The sequence below is a fragment of the Fundulus heteroclitus genome, unplaced genomic scaffold (assembly GCF_011125445.2).
Source record: "Fundulus heteroclitus isolate FHET01 unplaced genomic scaffold, MU-UCD_Fhet_4.1 scaffold_202, whole genome shotgun sequence".
In the NCBI taxonomy this organism is placed as follows: domain Eukaryota; kingdom Metazoa; phylum Chordata; class Actinopteri; order Cyprinodontiformes; family Fundulidae; genus Fundulus; species Fundulus heteroclitus.
The window spans coordinates 146,049-154,251 of NW_023396614.1; the positions used below are offsets into that span (position 1 = coordinate 146,049).

The window sequence follows — 8,203 nt, forward strand, 5'->3', positions numbered from 1 at the left end:
ACCACACTGCTCTTCCTGAATCCGAGATTTGACTATCCGACGGACCCTCCTTTCCAGAACCCCTGAATAGACCTTACCAGGGAGGCTTAAGAGTGTGATTCCTCTGTAGTTGGAACACACCCTCCGGTCCCCCTTTTTAAATAGGGGGACCACCACCCCTGTCTGCCAGTCCAGGGGAACTGCCCCCGATGTCCACGCAATGTTGCAGAGCCGCGTTAACCAACACTGCCCCACAACATCCAGAGCCTTAAGGTACTCAGGGTGAATCTCATCCATCCCCGGGGCCTTGCCACCGAGGAGCTTTTTAACAACCTCGGCAACCTCAGCACCAGAGATGGGAGAACCCGACTGTGACGTCCCCCCTCCACTTTACGTGGAGGGATCCGTCAGTTATTGTGTTTTTGTCCTGAGGCGGAGCAGAGTGGGCGGGACCAGGATTCGCCAGGGCCAGCGCGTCATCGCTATAGAAGCAGCCGATTCAGGAAGTGGAGAAGGAAGCTGGTTGGAGCGGAGTCGGCTTCTTCACCCAGCTCTGCCCTGCAGAGGTGGCTCTTCCCTTACCCGTCTGGCCACCTTGTCTTTGTTAGGTTTTGCTTGTTTGACCTTTCTTTTCTTTTGCAGGACTTTTCCGTTCATCACGGGTTTCAGAGATGCCATCGACCACAGGGGGGAGCCACCTGCTTGTCGTTGTTTGGCTCTGTTTATTTGGTTGGGTTGTTCAATAAAGAGTGTTATCTTTTATCGAAGGCCGTGTCTCCCTGGATTTTGTTACGGCTCACGAGCCGGGTCGTAACACTGACCCAGAGTCCTCAGGCTCTGCTTCCGCAACAGAAGACGTGTTGGTGGGATTAAGGAGGTCTTCGAAGTATTCCGCCCACCGAAACACGACGTCCCGAGTCGAAGTCAGCAGCACACCAACCCCACTGTAAACAGTGTTGGTACTGCACTGCTTCCCCCTCCTGAGACGCCGGATAGTGGACCAGAATCGCTTCGAAGCCGTACGGAAGTCTTTCTCCAAGGCCTCTCCGAACTCTTCCCACGCCCGAGTTTTTGCCTCGGCGACCAGCCAAGCCGCCTGCCGCTTCGACTGCCGGTACACATCAGCTGCTTCCGGAGTCCCACAGGCCAAAAAAGCCCGGTAGGACTCCTTCTTAAGCTTGACGGCTTCCCTCACCGCTGGTGTCCACCAGCGGGTTCGAGGGTTGCCGCCGTGACATGCACCGACAACCTTGCGGCCACAGCTCAACACTAGCCGCCTCAACAATAGAGGCGCAGAACATGGTCCATTCAGACTCAATGTCCCCCGCCTCCCTCGGGAAGTTTCAAAATAAATATTAAAAATAAAACAAATGTAAACAATAAAACACTTTAGACACATAAGCTTCCCCATCTGGAATCTGTAAATAAAATAAAAAAAATACCATTTTACATGCAAACTCTGCTTGCTCAGCCAGAAACACTTCTCCCCTCTAACCAGCAAGTGGTTGAACTCAGTTACTGAGTGCTCATCATTGCAACTTGTGTCTCTCCAGGCTTATTCAAGCAGAATTCTTGAAAAGGCAGAACAAAATCTGTCCATACACAGTTAAAAACAATACTGTGCTTGTTCTAAGTGTCCCCGTGCGGGAGAAAGACACAAAGACTGTTCGTCTAAGGCAGAACCCTTCACTTCTCCCCTCTAATAACTGTTTAACCTTATACCGACCTTATATGTTGCTAATAATAAGTTCAGTCTATAAACTCTCCCGCTCACTTTCTCGTTGGGAGTAGATACGGGGAGGAAGCATTTAAAACAATACCCCATGTGTGGAAGCGTGAGAAAAACTGAAAATGGAATCCTTCACTCGTCCCCCTCTGACCGATAATTGATTGTTTAGATTAATGTTTATACTTCATTAACCGATTTATCTTGTTATGATGTAGTAATGTAAGCTTCTGATATAATCATATTACTCACATGATAGCTTAATCATGTCCCCTGTGAAGAAACAGAAGAGACTCTGTTTCTTCCCTTCCTGAAAAAAGAAGACTCAGCTACAAGATTATGTGCTGACTGAACGTGATTAGTCAGCTGTGTATCTTTGAATGGCTACTGAGGCTGTAAACTATCTGTTCCCCCACCCGTCAGTACAGCCTCAGTCATTGTAACTAGGGACACGCCCCTTTCTTAATAAAACAAGAGGAGAACGCTGAAGACCGGCAGAGTGGGTTGGAGATTGTAACTGCGCGTTCTTCTTCCTACTCTCCTCGAGAATGAAACCAAACTAATTGTCTTTGTGCCTTTCTTTCCCTGTTTGTATGATGTTCTATGTGCTTAGACCTGACATTGATTAACCTCATACTTACCGGGGCTGATAAATGCTGCAAAAAACAAAATCTGTCCATACACAGCCGGCCACTGTCTCACTGTCAGGTTCATAAATCGACTCGATTAAAAACAATACCTCCTGTATGGAAGCGTCCCCGTGCGTGAGAAAGACTGTATCTGTCTCCATACATCGCGCTGGTCACTTTCTCACAGCCAGGTTCAGGAGTTGACCCGGTCAGGAAAGAGTTAAAACAATACACACGTGTGTGAAAGCCCCTCGGGCGGGAGAAAGACACAAAGACTGCTCGTCCACGCAGATCCCTGAAATGTCATCCCCCTCTAAGCAGCAGTTGTTTAAACTCATGTACTGTCATTATATGTTGCTAATAATAAGTCCATACCCTCTCCCGCTCACTTTCTCGCTGACAGGTTCATAAATTCACTCGGTCAGCAACTGGGTAAAAACAATATCCCATGTATTGCGACAGGAAACACAAGGGACAAGATCTGGCATTAGCTGTGTCTCAACTCGGCGGCTGCGTCCTTCGAAGGACCCAGCCTACACAGCCTTAGGAGGACCCAGCCATCGGAGGATGCTCCGGAGGATCCTCAACCGTTGGTAAATGGGACGGTCTAGCCTTTGGAGCACTTCCTGGTTGCGACACGACGTCATCACGTCTACCCCAAGCCCGGGGAAAAACAGCACCAGCGCCGATAAACGACGCAAAAAAAAATGGATATTGAATTTTTTTTATTTACTTGTTATTGGAGGAGGAGAGTCGGTTTAGACGGCTTCGGCGGCAGCAAAACCGGCGACGATTTTTTTCTCAGGCTGGAGGAGCGCAGTGGAGAGGTAACATTTACCTATTATTTTCACCCACAGGGGCCTAATGATCATAATATACCAGTTATTAAACAAACGCTTGTCAGCAGATTGACGAATATGTTTAAATATAAAATGTTTGTAAGACTTGATATAGGCATATGTTTGTGACTTTAGTCATTTGAATTGAATAGTTAAATGTGTACAAACCCTGTATATAACTGACTACAGATCACTACTTTCACTATCACTAATGTTGTGTTGAGAAGCCAAAGTAATATTGAGAAATAAATCATTATTTGTCTAAATTGTTTTCCACTTACTGCCTGATTTTATTTGTAATTATACAACGACAAAATGATACAGGAAAAATAAATCTAAATATAAAAACGTAAAAAAAAAACTTAAATAGTGGATCTAGATGAAGTAAAATAAGTAAGGGCCAGAATTGTTCCTTCACAAATTAGCAACACCAGGCGTTAAGGGGTTAACATTCACTAGAATTATATCAGCTAAATGAAATTGCTATCATCTAATCCTGTTGTTCTTAATCTTCATGTCTCTATCCACACAAGGCCGATGTACTGCTGCATCATCTTAAATGCACAACATCTGCCTGGGAGCAGGTGACATCATGGCCCCAGACGATGAAGTGCAGGACAACATGCCAGAGGATGAGGAGGAGGAGAACGTGTTGGAGGCAGTCAGTGGTGAGGCAGTAGAGAGGCATCCCCCACCCCCCAGATGATGTTCCACTCGCAGTCAGAAGACTCCAAGGTCATCTGTGTGGCATCCCATCCAGTCCAGCAATACCACCAGGGACTCCTGCTCAGTCAAAATTTTATATATATATATATATATATATATATATATATATATATATATATATATATATATATATATATATATATATATATATATGTATATGTTCTTTAGTAATATTTATTTTATATCTTCTGTAAATAGTTGTAGTAGTTAATTTTAAAATCTAATGTAAATAGTTTTTGATAGTTTATTGTAAATACTTGTTTCTCTAAAAATAAATTGATGTTGTCACTGAGAAGTTGTTCTAAGTTTACTTAAATTGTAAAGAAGTGATGAAACAGATAATGTAAAATGTTAAAAGACTTTAAGAACACACAGACAACAATAACTTTTATAAACAATTTATTAATTTAATTTAACAATAACAGCAACACAGAACCTGAGGATAAACCATGGCCAGGTGGCAGCAGTAGGCTTCCCACTGACCCCTGTCCCTGGATCTTTGCATTCCTGTTGTGTCAACAGATGCAATTTTCTGTAGTGTTTCTTTAAAGCTAGAAAAAAGAAGTGTTTCATATATATATATATATATATATATATATATATATATATATATATATATATATATATATATATATATATATATGTGTGTGCGTGTGTGTGTGTGTGTGTGTATTTCATTACATTAGCCAAAGCTGAACATACTTTGTATTTTTTTTTCCAAGTTGTCCCACTTTTGTTTGGCCTGTTGTGGCTCAACTTCACCCTCCAGGCCCGTTTTTTGCAGGATTGTTCTAAACAAGAGAAACGAGAAGAGATAAACACACAAGGATCACTACTATCACATCTATAAGATTAAGAAAAAGTGACATCTGGGCATCATTTGACGTGATTAAAAGATTATATTTGTATGTTGGTGTTTGAACAGGACTTCTTTGAACTTGTGTGAAATTTACATACAAATGCAACATGTATATGGAATTATGCCTCAACTCTTACCTCCATCCGACTGCGGCAGTGTTTTTGGCCCCGGTAAAGAGGTGGTCATTTTGCCCACGGAGTTTTATCAACTCCTCTGTGTGCTCCCTGCTCCCTAGAACAAAATGACATGTAAAGCATATTTCTGTTATGTCAACAGGCAAAATGACTGTTCTGTATAATTACGCCGGTATTGTTCTTCAAGTGAATTATACTTTAAACCTTATTATACTGTACTGTAAATTAACTATACGTTATTGAGTATTCAAACAAAACGTTTGCAGTACTGACAGCCCAGTACAGCTGGACTGATGTTATTTCTTCAGCTGCATTAAGCTTTGACAGTTCTAATCATTTGTAATAAACTGTATGAGAATAAATTGATCGGATTTGTGAGGGACACGGCTATCAGCACAGTTACAATAAGATGCAGGTTAAAATAAAAAATTGCGACATTTTTATTAAGGCTTTTAATGTTGCTGAACGTCTCGTATCAACAGATTAGCTCTAAGCTTTAGCAATAGCTGGTCCTACAAATTCCAGTGGCTCCGTTACCGTCATGTATTTTAATAATGTTCAGTTAAAAAAATAAAAACAAACTACTTACATTTAAAGCTGTACTCAGCACTAGTGCCAGCGCTGCTGCTGCTTTCCATTAGTCTTGATGAAAATCCGCCTTCTTTCTTCTTCTTAAACTACTAAAAAAAAAAGCGAGCAAAGCACTTTGGGGAAATTTGTGGCAGGCGAGGCCACTAAGGATGGTAGCGGTGCATCCTCAGAATTCGGGGAAAAGGAGGACGCATTTGAAGGCTGCATTTTAAGGATCCTCAGAATTTTTGCCGAATGGGACAGCCTCCGCGCATCGTTGTGACGTCACCGGCCTTAAAATGCGTCCTTCGAAGGACGCAGCCGCCGAATTGAGACACAGCTATTGTCTGAATCCCTCAACACAAAAACGGTCTCTGTTTCTCGTTATTAAGCTTACTATTCATAAAGAGCTGATACCTTGTCATAAAAAATCGACAGGATGTTGTATTTCACGACTTTACTCATTCTAAAAAAAAAACATCTCACGAACAAACAATGCCTGTATTATCAATAATGTATATATAAGGCCCTCTTCCCACCTAACTGAATGCATTCACGGTGACTCCCCGAAACATGTCACAAGCGTCTTCTGCTTCGTTCCTCACTAACGCTCACATCCACGCCGCAGGTCAGAATGCAGGCTCCAACCTACAACATGGGATACGATTCTTTGGTAAGTTATCTTTTTTAATCATTATATCCTAACTCTGTCAGTTCTGTTTAAGAGATATGTTGAATACACGGTAGGGGGAATCCTCTCTATGACGTCTTAAGAATCCCCCTCACGCTTTTCGGCTGTATTACAATATATGTTTAATTATTTTTCAGACCTCACAGGTGTGGAGCAGGAAAATTTAGTACACCATTGAACCAAGGTAGGATTTACTTTCATTTTTAATATATCCGTAACCCTGGGTGTGATGCTTTTTTTTTTTTTTCTTTATGTATTTATTTCAGCTGCAATCATTGTAAGCATGTAATTCGCTCCATTTAAAAGCTCCGTCTCTCTCTGTCTCTCTCTCTCTCTCTCTTTGCTGGTGAAGATTCTCAGTCATCCAGGTCATGGTCATTCATGGTCATGGTCATAACTCTCTCTCTCTCTCTCTCTCTGCTTACAGAAGCAGGCCCCCTCGCTGCTGGAGGAAACCACTGAGCTATATTATACACTGGAGTGCTAATCGCCGGCTGTTAGAACGAGTCGCTTTGAAGCCACCGGCCGCCATTTTGGTACTCCCTATTTCCCCCCAGTAACTAGGGAATATGTGCGCTACAGCATTGAATAACGAGGATTTTCTCATGTTCAGGGGGGGCTTAAAGCTTTTAAAATGTCAAATGCCATATACTTTTATGTTATGTTCTAAAACTATCAAGTACTGAGAAAGTCATGTGCTGAAATGTTTTGCATTTTATTTATTTAATTATATATATATATATATATATATATATATAACATTTATAAATATAGAAATAAGAATACACAAAAACATATATTTACATATATATATACATATATATACATATATGCATACTTATATATACATATATATAAATTTAATATGAATAACATGTAAAATATTTCAGCACCTAATTTCCTAGTAGTTGATAGTGTTAGTACATCCACTGACTGTAGAATTACCTGTGAAACGTTTTCACACAGCCAGAAAACTGCTTGTTGTTGAATTTCACAGAATTCCTATGGGATTCTGTGAAAGTAGGGAGTAGCAAGATGGCGGCCAGTGACTTCAGTTTTTTGGCAAAATCAGCACTCCAGTGTATTATATAGCTCAGTGGAGGAGACAAGGGGAAGGTAGAGCCCACAGACCCACCTCAGTCAGGAACCTCTTCACAGGGTTTTTCTTTATGAAATAATTTAATAAATAATTTATTATTTCTTTATTTACAGTCTTAAAGTTTAAACCAGTTTTCTGCACGGTTCAAAAATATCTATGCCTCCCTCCCTCTGTATGTGTATGTGTATGTGTGTGTGTGTGCGTGTTCTACCATCTTAGTAGGGACCATCACAGGTTTTTAACCTTTCCAGTCAGGATATTTTACAAAGTATGGATATGTTAACCATACCTCGAAGTAGTATGGTTAACCAGCCTTCGAAGCGTAACCACAAAAGTGGTTACGCTTCGAAGGCTTGCAGCGGGTAAAGAATTTCTTTGGCATACAATAAATAATAAAGTCAATAAATCCCTGTGTCCTTCTTTGTTAAATCTCTGTATTTACAATTAGTTTATTATATCATAATGAATCATTGTTTTTTTCACCTCTTTACACATATGAAATGACCTTTTTCTACAATTAGGCTGCCGTATAATAAAATGAATAAATCCCCTGTGTTCTTCTTTTCTTTATTATATCATAATGAATCAATGTATTTCACCTATTTCTATATATGAAAGCACCCTTTTCTACAATTAGGCACTCGTATAATAAATTCCCATTCATATTATATTAAATATCTGTATTTACAATAATTTCATGACATAATAAAACATTATATTTTCACCTCTTTCGACATATGAAACTACCTTTTTCTACAATGGGGTACCGCCAACGAGCTATTTTTAGAAACGTAACGTCACGATGACGTCACATCACGTGGTACGCAGTGGGGCAAACTCCGGAAAGCCGCCGCTGTTTTGCTGTAAAAGAGACGCGCGTTAGCCTAGGTTTTACTCATTAAAACGACTGCTTTTTCCAAATCTAAGACCATGGTTTTTAAACATTGTTGC

The 8,203-nt window shown here is 40.9% G+C and overlaps 1 long non-coding RNA gene across 1 annotated transcript; it reads right to left on the bottom strand.

Moving 5' to 3' along the window:
- Nucleotides 1-4,281: 4,281 nt before the first annotated feature.
- On the bottom strand, nt 4,282-5,154 carry LOC118559018. Its single transcript, XR_004928602.1, has 3 exons — nt 4,896-5,154; nt 4,602-4,690; nt 4,282-4,406 (listed from the first exon to the last, which is right to left on the bottom strand). It is a non-coding gene; the product is annotated as an uncharacterized LOC118559018 (long non-coding RNA).
- Between the last annotated feature and the right edge of the window lie 3,049 nt (nt 5,155-8,203).